Genomic DNA, 16,813 nt, shown 5'->3' on the forward strand with positions numbered 1-16,813 from the left:
GTGTCGAGTGACGTCATGTTTGTGTGTTGACTGAGGTCATGTTTGTTGATTGACGAAATTACACACCGGGACATCGGGGCACAAATGACGACCGGGACACCGGGACATCTATATATATAAAAACTAGCTGTTGGGGTGGGCGCCAACACAACACCAAGTTGGTGGGGCGCTTCGCGCCCCCCCGCACGCGTAAGTCGTTACGCGTCATATTAGTTACGCGACATTGTAGTTGTGTCCCTGTGTCCCACCTGTGAATAGATATATATATATATATATATATGGGGCACAGGCAATGTTCGATTAGCAATCACCATCAACAAAGCTCAAGGAGCAACAAAGCTCACCATCAAACAAAGACGAACGGGACGCTCAAAGAGAAATTACAGACTGGAACACTGGGACACAAATGACGACCGGGATACTGGGAATATAAATGACGACCGGGACACAGGGAATGTTCAATTAGCAATCACCATCAACAAAGCTCAAGGGCAATCATTAGAATCATGACCGGGACACAGGGAATATAAATGACACAGGGACACAACTATAACGGGGACGCCGGGGGGCACAGGGGGATATAAATGACGACCGGGACACAAGGAATATAAATGACGCCAGGGACACTCAAAGAGAAATCACAGACTGGGACACCGGGACACAAATGACGACCGGGACACAGGGAATATAAATGACGACCGGGACACAGGGACATAACTACAAAGGGGACGCCGGGGTGCACAGGGGGATATATAAATGACGATGGCGACTCAGGGAATGGTCGATTAGCAATCACCATCAACAAAGCTCAAGGGCAATCATTAGAATCATGAGGTATAGATCTGAATACGGATTGTTTTCCCATGGACCATTATATGTTGCATGTTCAAGAGTCGGTAAACCTGACAATCTATTTATATGCACAGACAATGGGACAGCAAAGAATGTTGTATAATATATATATATATATATATATATATATATATATATATATATATATATATATCTATATTCACAGGTGGGACATAGGGACACAACTACAATGGCGCGTAACGACTTACGCGCGCGGGGGGGCTTGGGGGGGGCGCGAAGCGCCCCCACCAACTAGGTGTTGGGGTGGCGCGAAGCGCCACCCCAACAGCTAGTATATATATATATATATATATATATATATATATATATATATATATATATATATATATATTATATGTTGCATGTAAATAGATTGTCAGGTTTACTGACTCTTGAACATGCAACATATAATTGTCCATGAGAAAAACAATCCGTATTCAGATCTATACCTTATTATTCTAATGATGTGTCCATGTGTCCCGGTCGTCATTTATATTCCCTGTGTCCCGGTCGTCATTTGTGTCCCGGTCTGTAATTTCTATTCGAACAATCCCTGTGTCCCGGTCGTCATTTATATATCCCGCCTGTGCCCCCGGCGTCCCCGTTGTAGTTGTGTCCCTGTGTCCCGGTCGTCATTTATATTCCCTGTGTCCCGGTCGTGATTTGTGTCCGGATGTCTATTTTATATATATAGAAGACCCCCTGTGCCCCCCAACGTCCCCGTTGTTGTTGTTTCCCTGTGTCCCTGATTGCTAATCGAACATTCCTTGTGTCCCGGTCGCTTTCTCTTTGAGTGTCCCGGTCGTCATTTATATTCCCTAATAGCTGTTGGGGTGGCGCTTCGCGCCACCCCAACACCTAGTTGGTGGGGCGCTTCGCGCCACCCCAACACCTAGTTGGCGCCCCCCAAGCCCCCCCACGCGCGTAAGTCGTTACGCGCCATATTAGTTACGCGCCATTGTAGTTGTGTCCCTGTGTCCCACCTGTGAATATAGATAGATTTATATATGTGTTTCAAACTACGTAAAAATTGCGAATATACAACATTTTTGGCTTTCCCACTACTGGGAGCTTTCCGTTTCCAATTGCCAGCAATTGATCTGAAAATGTTTGACCAGAGTCATCGTTTTGCAATCGGACACGCATATTTGTAGTTAATTTTAATATTTTTACGTGTGCCCATAAATTAGAATTTTTCAGGCAAGCATTCATTTCGTCTGCAGGAGTTAACTACGTAAAAATTGCGAATATACAACATTCTTGGCTTTCCCATTGTCTGTGCATATACAAAGCCGTATGTGTCAAGGTTAATTTTACCCCTTTGATGGCCGTTGTTACTGTCTCCCATTTATGCTCCGTGCAAACGTGTAATACCGTTATATATAAACCTCGGCAATACCGTTATATATATATATATATATATATATATATATATATATATATATATATATATATATATATATATATATATATATATATATATATATATATATATATATATATATATATATATATATATATATTATATATATATATATATATATATATATATATATATATATATATATATATATATATATATATATATATATATATATATATTATATATATATATATATATATATATATATATATATATATATATATTATATATATATATATATATATATATATATATATATATATATATATATATATATATATACATATATATATATATATATATATATATATATATATATATATATATATATATATATATATATATATATATATATATATATATATATATATATATATATATGTATATATATATATATATATATATATATATATATATATATATATATATATATATATATATATATATATATATATATGTATATCTGTGTTTGTCTGTGTGTCTGTCTACTGACGTCATGTTTGTCAACTGACTGCTGCTAAAAGAGAAAGTGAAAAAAGAAGGATTGCCGAGGAATCACAAAAACAGCAAGAAAACAGGCTTGCGGCTGATAGAGAAAGTAAGAAAAGAAAGCGTGCCGGGGAATCACAACAACAGTGTGAAATTAAGCTTGCGTCTCAAAGAGAAATCATAACCAGTGGGTTGTTCCATATTCCCCATTATTATCAAAAACATTTAATGCACACATAAACATTGAATACTGTAACTCCGTAAAGGCAATCAAATACATATGTAAATACGTCAACAAAGGCAGTGACATGGCAGTTTTTGGCTTGCAGTCCGAAATCAAAGAAATCGACGAAATCGTACAATATCAGGCTGGAAGATACATAAGCAGTAATGAAGCTGTTTGGCGAATTCTTTCATTTCCGATACATGAACGTAGTCCAGCTGTTGTTCACTTAGCGGTACATTTACAGAATGGTCAACGTGTTTATTTTTCGGAATCCAACGTGCAACAAAGAGCCCTGAATCCACCGGATACAAAGTTAATTGCTTTCTACAAAGTTAATTGCTTTCTTTTCGCTATGCAAAAATGATTCTTTTGCAAAAAAAACTGCTGTATACTGAAGTGCCTTCGTATTACACGTGGAATACTAAAAATAAAGTATTTGAACGTCGAAAACAGGGTAAGTCAGTCGACGGCCAACCTACCATCTTCAAAGATACCACGATAGGAAGATTCTACACCGTTCACCCCAATCAACATCAATGCTTCTTTCTACACCTGCGTTTGGTGAATGTACCCGGTCCGACGTCCTTTAAGCATTTGAGAACTGTAAACGGTACTATACATGACACTTACCGTAGTGCATGCCAAGCTCTGAATTTATTGGAGAATGACCAACACTGGGATAACTGCATCAATGACGCGTGCGAAACGTCAGCTCCAAGTCAAATTCGTGCATTGTTTGGAATCATTCTAACAACTTGCTCTCCTTCAGCTCCTACAGAGTTATGGGGAAAATATAAATCGAAAATGTCCGAAGATATACTCCATCGAAAACGGTTAGAGACGTCAGATATGACTTTTGATTTTACATCAGAAATTTGTAACTACACTTTAGTTATTATAGAAGATTTGTGCGTATGTATGGCAAACAAACCTCCTCAGGATTTGGGAACCCCTTCACCAAATCGCACTGCTGCTGTTTCGACATGTATAGAATTGGATCGTGAACAAAGTTACAGTACGAGTGACCGATTGTCGTATGTACAAAATAACATTTCCAAGTTAACGTCGGAACAAAAATACATTTATGATACGATAATGCATTGTGTCGATAACAACGTTAGAGAAATTTTCTTTTTGGATGCGCCAGTAAGTACTGGTAAAACGTTTGTGATAAAACTGATTCTGGCATTGCGGGAGATTTCAGGCAAACATTACCTATAATACCTAGATCAACCCCTGCAGACGAAATGAATGCTTGCCTGAAAAATTCTAATTTATGGGCACACGTACAAACATTAAAATTAACTACAAATATGAGTGTCCGATTGCAAAACGATGACTCTGGTCAAAGATTTTCAGATCAATTGCTGGCTATCGGAAACGGAAAGCTCCCAGTAGACTCAATTTCAGGACGTATACAACTACCTGCTGAATTCTTTAATTTAGTGACGTCCAAAAATGAACTGATTGAAAAAGTATTTCCGAATATTCTAAACAATTATAAAAATAATAAATGGCTAAGTGAAAGAGCGATTCTTGCACCCAAAAATATAGACGTCCACGAAATCAACAATATTGTTTTAACCAAGATTCGAGACCAGGCAGTCCTTTACAAGTCAATCGACACAGTTTTGGAACCAAATTAGGCGGTTAATTATCCATCTGAATTTTTTAAATTACGTGGATCTTTCAGGGTTTCCACCACACGTGCTACAACTAAAAATAGGCGTACCAATAATACTGTTAAGAAATATCAACCCACCAAAGCTTTGCAATGGCACGCGACTCGCCGTAAAAAAAAACAATGGAAAACGTAATAGAGGCCACAATCTTGACAGGGCCTTTTGAGGGTGAGGCTGTTCTTATTCCTCGCATTCCCATGATTCCAACGGATCTGCCTTTTCAATTTAAGAGATTACAATACTCAATTCGATTAGCATTTGCAATCACCTTCAACAAAGCTCAAGGTCAATCATTAGAAAAATGTGGTTTAGATCTTAATACTGATTGTTTTTCCCATGGACAATTGTACGTCGCATGTTCGAGGGTCGGTAAACCTGACAATCTATTTCTATGCAGTGACAATTGGACAGCGAAGAATGTTGTATATTCGCAAGTTTTACGCAGTTAATTTGTATTGTATCTATCTATCTATCTATCTATATAGATAGAAACGTATCTATATAGATAGAAACGTATCATATTACTAACTAATTTGCTACATACTGACACCAGGCTAATGCCTCGATAATTACCACACTTATTCTTATCACCTTTCTTATACAGTGGTTTAATTAGGGTTCATTCTTAAATTGCGAGGCATTTCCCTTTTTTCAAAAATCATATTCATACTCTTCAGTAACCTATTTTTAACCTCAGAAGCACCATATTTAAGAAACTCATTTACCACAGTATTAGCACCCGGAGCCTTATTATTTTTTTTAATCCTTTTTGGATTGTCGCTAATTCTTCCTCACAAAACAAATGATACTTCACATCAAAGGTATCACAAACTTTTTAATTCACAAACTTTTTAATAGACTTGGGGGGGGGGAGCCAAGCCCCCCCCCCAAGCCCCCCCCGCGCGCGTAAGTCGTTACGCACATTATTAGTTACGTGCCATTGTAGTTGTGTCCCTGTGTCCCACCTGTGAATATAGATAGATTCATATATGTGTTTCAAACTACGTAAAACTTGCGAATATACAACATTCTTGGCTTTCCCATTGTCTGTGCATATACAAAGCCTTATGTACTAATAATGACGTCATATGCAAACACTCTTTTTACAAACAAACAAACATGCATACACACAACTCGTTTTTATATAGATAGATAGATAGATAGATACAATACAAATTAACTGCGTAAAAATTGTGAATATACAACATTCTTCGCTGTCAAATTGTTGCTACATATAAATAGATTGTCAGGTTTACCGACCCTCGAACATGTAACGTACAATTGTCCATGGGAAAAACAATCAGTATTAAGATCTATACCACATTTTTCTAATGATTGACCTTGAGCTTTGTTAATGGTGATTGCATATGCTAATCGAATTGGGAATTGCAATCTTTTAAATTGAAAAGGCAGATCCGTTGGAATCATGGGAATGCGAGGAATAAGAACAGCCTCACCCTCAAAAGGCCCTGTCAAGATTGTGGCCTCTATTAGGTTTTCCATTGTTTTTTTTACGGCAAGTCGCGTGCCATTGCAAAGCTTTGGTGGGTTGATATTTCTTAAAAGTATTATTGGTACGCCTATTTTTAGTTGTAGCACGTGTGGTGGAAACCCTGAAAGATCTATGGAATTTAAAAATTCAGATGGATAATTAACCGCTTCGTTTGGTTCCAAAACTGTGTCGACTGACTTGTAAAGGACTGCCTGGTCTCGAATCTTGGTCAAAACAATATTGTTGATTTCGTGGACGTCTATATTTTTGGGTGCGAGAATTGCTCTTTCACTTAGCCATTTATTATTTTTATAATTTTTTAGAATATTCGGAAATACTTTTTCAATCAATTCATTTTTGGACGTCACTAAATTACAGAAATCAGCAGGTAGTTGTATACGTCCTGAAATTGAGTCTACTGGGAGCTTTCCGTTTCCAATTGCCAGCAATTGATCTGAAAATGTTTGACCAGAGTCATCGTTTTGCAATCGGACACGTATATTTGTAGTTAATTTTAATATTTTTACGTGTGCCCATAAATTAGAATTTTTCAGGCAAGCATTCATTTCGTCTGCAGGAGTTGATCTAGGTATTATAGGTAATGTTTGCCTGAAAACTCCCGCAAGCGATATTAATGTGCTGCCAAAGGGTTTCGACTTGCCTCTCAAATCTTTCAAGCATTGATCCAGTGCCTCGAGCGATTTTTTGTGTGCCATTGTGCACTCATCCCAAATAATAAGTTTGCATTGCTGCAATACTTTACCCATCCCAGATGATTTGGAAATATTGCACGTGGGAGTTTCTGTAGAATGCAAATTCAGAGGCAATTTCAAAGCGGAATGAGCAGTTCTTCCACCAGGCAGCAATGTTGCGGCTATTCCGGACGACGCAATTGCCAACGCTATATCATTTTTTGATCGAATTGATGCCAGAATCAGTTTTATCACAAATGTTTTACCAGTACCTCCTGGCGCATCCAAAAAGAAAATATCTCCAACGTTGTTATCGACACAATGCATTATCGTATCATAAATGTCTTTTTGTTCCGACATTAACTTGGAAATGTTATTTTGTACATACGACAATAGATCACTCGTACTGTAACTTTGTTCACGATCCAATTCTACACATGTCGAAACAGCAGCGATACGGTTAGGTGAAGGCATTCCCAAATCCTGAAGAGGTTTGTTTGCCATACGTACGCACAAATCTTCTATAATAACTAATGTGTAGTTATAAATTTCTGATGTAAAATCAAAATTCATATCTGACGTCTCTAACTGTTTTCGATGGAATATATCTTCGGACATTTTTGACTTATATTTTTCCCATAACTCTGTAGGAGCTGATGGAGAGCAAGTTGTTAAAATGATGCCAAACAATGCACGAATTTGACTTGGGGTTGACGTTTCGCACGCGTCATTGATGCAGTTATCCCAGTGTTGGTCATTCTCCAATAAATTCAGAGCTTGGCATGCACTATGGTATGTGTCATGTATAGTACCGTTTACAGTTCTCAAATACTCAAAGGATGTCGGACCGGGTACATTCACCAAAAGCAGGCGTAGAAAGAAGCATTCATGTTGATTGGGGTGAACGGTGTAGAGTCTTCCTATCGTGGTATCTTTGAAGATGGTAGGTTGGCCGTCGACTGACTTACCCTGTTTTCGACGTTCAAATACTTTATTTTTAGTGTTCCACGTGTAATACGAAGGCAATTCAGTATACAACAATTTGTTTGCAAAAGAATCATTTTTGCAAAGCGAAAAAAAAGCTGTTAATGTTGTATCCGGTGGATTCAGGGCTCTTTGTTGCCTGTTGGTCTCCGTGAAATAAACACGTTGACCATTCTGTAAATGTACCACTAAGTGAACAACAGCTGGACTACGTTCATGTATCGGAAATGAAAGAATTCGCCAAACAGCTTCATTACTGCTTATGTATCTTCCAGCCTGATATTGTACGATTTCGTCGAAATCTTTGATTTCGGGCTGCAAGCCAAAAACTGCCATGTCACTGCCTTTGTTGACGTATTTACATATGTATTTGATTGCCTTTGCGGAGTTACAGTATTCAACGTTTATGTGTGCATTAAATGTTTTTGATAATAATGGGGAATATGGAACAACCCACTGGTTATCTACTTCGATGGTGGTACCGTTACGCTTCTTTATAATTGCTGTTTTACCGCCATCTTCAGTAGATCTTCTTCTATATTGTGGGTAACCATCATTGCCAGTAATTGTCTTTGATACTAAAAGTAGAGGATATTGCTTTGTGCACCTTCCTTTGGCCATGCATGGTGAATTTTCGTTCAGTGCACCGCAAGGTCCATGTATCATATTTTTTACAATAATATCATGCAACCCCTTATCGACATTTTTATCAGGTATTTCAGCGGAAATCACATCATCAATTTCGTTCGAAGTAATTTTTTTATGTAGCCAGATTAGTATATGTGCGTGTGGCAAACCTCGTTTTTGCCATTCCACTGAGTACATCCAGCATCGCACTGACCCAAACACTTCAATTTTTACTATGTAGTTTATCTGTGATTTCAACTTTTGCCGGAAGATACGGGCCGTAATGTCATGACTATGAACCGCCGATTGGCCTTGAAGTAAAAGCTGCAGTATCTCGTCCCAAGATTGATTACATGTAAATGTAATAAATAAATCTGGAAAACCATAGAGACGAACATACGCAATAGCATCTTGAGCATATTCATGCATATGACGGGGACTGCCAGCATATGACGAAGATAAAATTGTTAATCTTCCAACGTTTCTGGTATTACCGTCATTTATAACTACATCTCGCAAATGAATGTATTGTTCAGAGCGGAGCTTGGTCTAATTCAGGCGGATATATAGCAAACGTTCTGATTCAATTTTAGCATACATATCAACGACAAATTGGTGAAACAATTCACGGCATTTTAAAATATAATTTTCTTCATCCTGCCGAATCATTAGTCTATAGGAATAATAATGCATTGCACTGCATTTCTTATTCGTTTTTTGTTAGTGGCTGGATTCATCATTTTAATATTAAAGTGATAGCCGTCGGCTCCATCCCAAAAAATGATAGGATATTGTAAGGCATCGTAGCATCGATGAGTTTCAGCAATTCTTAACAACTGAGCGTTTCGCTTATGAAGAATAATATCTCGAGGTAAAAACTGATCACCGACCATAACGATTGCCACTTCGTCGATAGTTGGAGCATTGTATCTACGCACATGTTGGCCAGGAGGCGTTTTGTCAGCGGAAATAACAATTTTATGCGTATCAGTAGGCATCAAATCGATGGCTGTTTTGAACAGACGCACTAAATTATTATTTTCGTGGAAAAGATGTTGCAATTGGGAAACGATTGTCCTTTCAACCTTGGGAGAAATTTCGCAACGTGCATTCAATTCAGAATTTCTATCACTGATGAAGTACAATTGTAAAAATTTATGATTCTCGCCTGAGAATGGTAGAAGGGACCCTGCTCTATGATAAATTTGCCCTTTTACTTTGAAAGTAGACACAAATTGATCTGGATTTTCGATTTGGGCTCCAAACGACGTCATTTGGAAAGATGAGTTGTATTTTCTGATTTTTGACAAAAAACGCTTAGATTCCGACGTAGTTCCAGTAAGGAAAGTCTTCAATGGCTCTGGTGGTGCAGCCAATATAGGAAGTTTAACTTTTCCTGAGGCGCAACGCATTCCCATTGTTTCACCATTGAATTTCAAGGCCTTGCAATAGGGACAAATTTTAGACATTGTCCCGATTTGAACACATCTACTCAAGCTATAATCATCGACTGGGCTGTACCTGAATGCCAGGCGATAACTTTCAGGTTGCTCTGATTCCTCGGCACGCTTTCTTTTCTTACTTTCTCTACCAGCAGCAAGCTTGATTTCTTGCTGTTCTTGTGATTCCTCGGCACGCTTTCTTTTCTAACTTTCTCTATCAGCAGCAAGCCTGATTTCTTGCTGTTCTTGTGATTCCTCGGCACGCCTTCTTTTTTCACTTTCTCTTTTAGCAGCAAGTCTGCTTTCGCGTTGCTCTGGTAGTTCCTCTGCACGCTTTCTTTTCTGACTTTGTCTATCAGCAGCAAGTTTTTTGGCATAGACTCTTTGAGCATCTTCATCGGCTTTTGCCATTGTAAGTTCATCAGTCATTATAAACTTAAACATTAATAGATTTACGTGAACATATATGTCTTAAATATCTTTAATGACGTCACCGTCATAGCAAAAATGACGACAACTAACTTCATGACGTCAGTCGACACAGAAACATGACGTCACCTGATCCACAGACAGACAACTTATTTTTATATAGATAGATAGATATATATATATATATATATATATATATATATATATATATATATATATATATATATATATATATATATATATATATATATATATATATATACTAGGTGTTGGGGTAGAGCGAAGCATCCCCCGGTTGGTGGGGGCGCTTCGAGCCCCCCAAGACCCCCCGCGCGCGTAAGTCGTTAAGGGCCATATTAGTTACTCGCCATTGTAGTTGTGTCCCTGTGTCCCACCTGTGAATATAGATAGATATATACATGTTTTTAAGTACGTAAAACTTGCAAATATACAACATTCTTCGCTGTCCCATTGTCTGTGCACATAAATAGATTGTCAGGTTTACCGACTCTTGAATATGCATCATATAATTGTTTATGGGAAAAACAATCCGTATTCAGATCTATACCTCGTTATTCTGATGATTGCCCTTGAGCTTTGTTGATAGTGAGCTAATTGAACATTCCCTGTGTCCCCATCGTCATTTATATATCTCCCTGTGCCCCCGGCGTCCCCGTTGTAGTTGTGTCCCTGTGTCCCGGTCGTCATTTGTGTTCCGGTGTCCCAGTCTGTATTTCTCTATGAGTGTCCCAGTCGTCATTTATATTCCCTGTGTCCCGTTGTCCCGGTCGTCATTAGTGTCCTGGTGTCCCGGTCTGTAATTTCTCTTCGAACATTCCCTGTGTCCCGGTCGGCATTTATATATCTCCCCTTTGCCCCTGGCGTCCCCGTTGTAGTTCTGTCCCTGTGTCCCGGTCTTCATTTATACTCCCTGTGTCCCGGTCGTTATTTGTGTCCCGGTGTCCCAGTCTTTAATTTCTCTTTGAGTTTCCCGGTCGTCATTTATATTCCCTGTGTCCCGGTGTCCCGGTCGTCATTTGTGTCCCGGTGGCCCGGTCTGTAATTTCTATTCGAACAATCCCTGTGTCCCGGTCGTCATTTATATATCCCGCCTGTGCCCCCAGCGTCCCCTTTGTAGTCAGGGAATATAAATGACGACCGGGACACTCAAAGAGAAATCGACCGGGACACAAGGAATGTTCGATTAGCAATCACCATCAACAAAGCACCGGGACACAAATAACGACCGGGACACAGGGAGTATAAATGACGACCAGGACAGGTAAAAAAAAAACTAAAAAACTAAAAAAAAGGTAAAAACTACAAAAAAACTAAAAAGAAAAAAACTAAAAACTAATAAAAAAAAACTAAAAAAGTTAAAAACCTAAAAAAACTAAAATAGAAAAAAAAGAAAAAAATGAAAAAAAATGAAAAATAAAGAAGAAAAACAAAACCAAAAAAAAAAAAAAAATAAAAATAAAAAAAAATAAAAAGAAAAAAGAAAAAAACTAAAAAAAAAGTAAAAACAAAAAAAAAAACTAAAAAGAAAAAAGGGAAAAAATACAAAAATTTATTTCATCATATACCATTTCAAAAACGAATGTATATACAGACCGGGACACCGGGATACAAATGACGACCGGGACACAGGGAATATAAATGACGACCGGGACACAGGGACAAAACTACAACGGGGACGCCAGGGGGCACAGGGGGATATATAAATGACGACGGCGACACAGGGAATAGTCGATTAGCAATCACCATCAACAAAGCTCAAGGGCAATCATTAGAATCATGAGGTATAGATCTGAATACAAATTGTTTTCCCATGGACCATTATATGTTGCATGTTCAAGAGTCGGTAAACCTGACAATCTATTTATATGCACAGACAATGGGACAGCGAAGAATGTTGTATATTCGCAAGTTTTACGTAGTTGAAAACACACACATATATATATATATATATATATATATATATATATATATATATATATATATATATATATATATATATTCACAGGTGAGACATAGGGACACAACTACAATGGCGCGTAACTAATATGGCACGTAACGACTTACGCACGCGGGGGGGCTTGGTGGGGGCGCTTCGCGCCCCCCCCCCCTCCCCCCAAGCCTCCCCGCGCCTGCTAGTCGTTACGCGCCATATTAGTTACGCGCCATTGTAGTTGTGTCCCTCTGTCCCACCTGTGAATATAGATATATATATATATATATATATATATATATATATATATATATATATATATATATATATATATATATATATATATATATATATATATATATATTTAACTACGTAAAACTTGCGAATGTACAACATTCTTGGCTGTCCCATTGTCTGTGCATATAAATAGATTGTCAGGTTTACCAACTCTTGAACATGCAACATATAATTGTCCATGGGAAAAACAATCTCTATTCAGATCTATACATCATTATTCTAATGATTGCCCTTGAGCTTTGTTGATGGTGATTGCTAATCGAACATTCCCTGTGTCCCTGTTGTCATTCATATATCCCCCTGTGCCCACCCACGTCCCCGTTGTTGTTGTTTCGCTGTGTCCCGGTCGTCATTTGTCTCCCGGTGTCCCAGTCTGTAATTTCTCTTTGAGTGTCGCGGTCGTCATTTATAATCCCTGTGTCGCAGTGTCCCGGTCGTCATTTTTGTTCCGGTGTCTCGGTGTGTAATTTCTCTTTGAGTGTCCTGGTCGTCATTTATGTTCCCTGTGTCCCGGTCGTCATTTGTGTCCCGGTGCTTTGTTGATGGTGATTGCTAATCGAACATTCCTTGTGTCCCGGTCGCTTTCTCTTTGAGTGTCCCGTTCGTCATTTATATTCCCTATGTCCCGGTGTCCCGGTCGTCATTTGTGTCCCGATATCCGGTGTGTAATTTCGTCAATCAACAAACATGACGTCAGTCGACACACAAACATGACGTCACTGGACACACAGACACACCGACAACTTATTTTTATATACATAGATGTCCCGGTGTCCCGGTCGTCATTTGTGTCCCGATGTCCCGTTTTATAATTTCGTCAATCAACAAACTTGACGTCAGTCAACACACAAACTTGTTGTCACTCGACACACACGCACACACACAGACAACTTATTTTTATATATGCCCCCCGGCGTCCCCGTTGTAGTTGTGTCCCTGTGTCCTGGTTGTCATTTATATTCCCTGTGTCCCGGTCGTTAATTGCGTCCCGGTGTCCCAGTCTGTAATTTCTCTTTGAGTATCCTGGTCGTCATTTATATTCCTTGTGTCCCTGTCGTCATTTGTGTCCCGGTGTCCCGGTCTGTATATACGTTCGTTTTTGAATTGGTCTTTTTTTTAGTTTTTAGTTTTTTACCTTTTTTTTAGTTTTTTTTAGTTATACCTCATGATTCTAATGATTGCCCTTGAGCTTTGTTGATGGTGATTGCTAATCGAACATTCCCTGTGTCCCCGTCGTCATTTATATATCCCCCTGTGCCCCCCGGCGTCCCCGTTATAGTTGTGTCCCTGTGTCCCGGTGGTCATTTATATTCCCTGTGTCCCGGTCGTCATTTGTGTCCTGGTGTCCCGGTCTGTATATACTGTCGTTTTTGAATTGGTATATGATGAAATAATTTTTTTGTTTTTCCCCTTTTTTTCTTTTAGTTTTTTTTTTGGTTTTTACCTTTTTTTAGTTTTTTTAGTTTTTTTCTTTTTTCTTTTTAGTTTTTTTGTAGTTTTTACCTTTTTAGTTTTTTTATTTATTTTAGTTTTGTTTTTCTCCTTTATTTTTCAGTTTTTTAACTTTTTTATTTTTTTTATTTTTTAGTTTTTTTTAGTTTTTTAGCTTTTTTGTTTTTTATAAGTTTTTTTTTTTTTTTTTTTTTAGTTTTTTTTGTAGTGTTTACATTTTTTTAGTTTTTTTTTGTTTTTTTAGTTTTTAGTTTTTTCTTGTTAGTTTTTTTTATTAGTTTTTAGTTTTTTTTCTTTTTAGTTTTTTTTTGTAGTTTTTACCTTTTTTTTAGTTTTTTTAGTTTTTTTTTACTTATGTCCCGGTCGTCATTTATATTCCCTATGTCCCGGTGTCCCGGTTGTCATTTGTGTCCCGATGTCCCGGTCTTTAATTTTGTCAGTGGACAAACATGACGTCAGTCGACACACAAACATGACGTCAATCGACACACACACACAGACAACTTATTTATATATATATATAGATACTAGCTGTTGGGGTGGCGCTTCGCGCCACCCCAACACCTAGTTGGTGGGGCGCTTCGCGCCCCCCCAAGCCCCCCCGCGCGCGTAAGTCGTTACGCGCCATATTAGTTACGCGCCATTGTAGTTGTGTCCCTGTGTCCCACCTGTGAATATAGATAGATTTATATATGTGTTTCAAACTACGTAAAAATTGCGAATATACAACATTTTTGGCTTTCCCACTACTGGGAGCTTTCCGTTTCCAATTGCCAGCAATTGATCTGAAAATGTTTGACCAGAGTCATCGTTTTGTAATCGGACACGCATATTTGTAGTTAATTTTAATATTTTTACGTGTGCCCATAAATTAGAATTTTTCAGGCAAGCATTCATTTCGTCTGCAGGAGTTAAACTACGTAAAAATTGCGAATATACAACATTCTTGGCTTTCCCATTGTCTGTGCATATACAAAGCCGTATGTACTAATAATGACGTCATATGCAAACGCTCTTTTTACAAACAAACAAACATGCATACTTAACCGCTTCATTTGGTTCCAAAACTGTGTCGATTGACTTGTAAAGGACTGCCTGGTCTCGAATCTTGGTCAAAACAATATTGTTGATTTCGTGGACGTCTATATTTTTGGGTGCGAGAATCGCTCTTTCACTTAGCCATTTATTATTTTTATAATTTTTTAGAATATTCGGAAACACTTTTTCAATCAATTCATTTTTGGACCTCACTAAATTACAGAAATCAGCAGGTAGTTGTATACGTCCTGAAATTGAGTATCGTATCATAAATGTCATTTTGTTCCGACGTTAACTTGGAAATGTTATTTTGTACATACGACAATAGATCACTCGTACTGTAACTTTGTTCACGATCCAATTCTACACATGTCGAAACAGCAGCGATACGGTTAGATGAAGGCATTCCCAAATCCTGAAGAGGTTTGTTTGCCATACGTACGCACAAATCTTCTATAATAACTAAAGTGTAGTTATAAATTTATTATGTAAAATCAAAAGTCATATCTGACGTCTCTAACTGTTTTCGATGGAGTATATCTACGGACATTTTTGACTTATATTTTCCCCATAACTCTGTAGGAGCTGATGGAGAGCAAGTTGTTAAAATGATGCCAAACAATGCACGAATTTGACTTGGGGTTGACGTTTCGCACGCGTCATTGATGCAGTTATCCCAGTGTTGGTCATTCTCCAATAAATTCAGAGCTTGGCATGCACTACGGTAAGTGTCATGTATAATACCGTTTACAGTTCTCAAATACTCAAAGGATGTCGGACCGGGTACATTCACCAAAAGCAGGCGTAGAAAGAAGCATTCATGTTGATTGGGGTGACCGGTGTAGTCTTCCTATCGTGGTATCTTTGAAGATGGTAGGTTGGCCGTCGACTGACTTACCCTGTTTTCGACGTTCAAATACTTTATTTTTAGTATTCCACGTGTAATACGAAGGCACTTCAGTATACAGCAGTTTTTTTGCAAAAGAATCATTTTTGCAAAGCGAAAAAAAAAAGCTGTTAATTTTGTATCCGGTGGATTCAGGGCTCTTTGTTGCACGTTGGTTTCCGAGAAATAAACACGTTGACCATTCTGTAAATGTACCGCTAAGTGAACAACAGCTGGACTACGTTCATGTATCGGAAATGAAAGAATTCGCCAAACAGCTTCATTACTGCTTATGTATCTTCCAGCCTGATATTGTACGATTTCGTCGAAATCTTTGATTTTGGGCTGCAAGCCAAAAACTGCCATATCACTGCCTTTGTTGACGTATTTACATATGTATTTGATTGCCTTTACGGAGTTACAGTATTCAACGTTTATGTGTGCATTAAATGTTTTTGATAATAATGGGGAATATGGAACAACCCACTGGTTATCTACTTCGATGGTGGTACCGTTGCCATTGTAGGTTCTTCAGTCATTTTACAATTAGAAATTTCTCTTTCAACGGTCTTCTTACAATTAAAAATTTGTCTTTGAACGATATTCTTAAATACCTGTGTCCTGGTCGTCATTTATATTCCCTGTGTTCCGGTCGTCATTTGTGTCCCGGTATCCCAGTCTGTAATTTCTCTTTGAGTGTCCCGGTCGTTATTTATATTCCCTCTGTCCCGGTCGTCATTTGTGTCCCGGTCTGTAATTTCTCTTTGAGTGTTTTTCTTTTTAGTATTTTTTAGTTTTTTACATTTTTTCTTTTTTCAGTTTTCTTTTTCTTCTTTATTTTTCAGCTACAC

At 38.0% G+C, this 16,813-nt stretch overlaps 1 protein-coding gene across 2 annotated transcripts in view; it reads right to left on the reverse strand.

Moving 5' to 3' along the window:
- Positions 1 to 16,813, reverse strand: part of LOC136038785 (TBC1 domain family member 19-like) — a 57,386-nt gene that overhangs the window by 34,005 nt on the left and 6,568 nt on the right. The window lies entirely within an intron of this gene.

Source organism: Artemia franciscana, chromosome 18 (genome assembly GCF_032884065.1).
Source record: "Artemia franciscana chromosome 18, ASM3288406v1, whole genome shotgun sequence".
NCBI classification, from domain to species: domain Eukaryota; kingdom Metazoa; phylum Arthropoda; class Branchiopoda; order Anostraca; family Artemiidae; genus Artemia; species Artemia franciscana.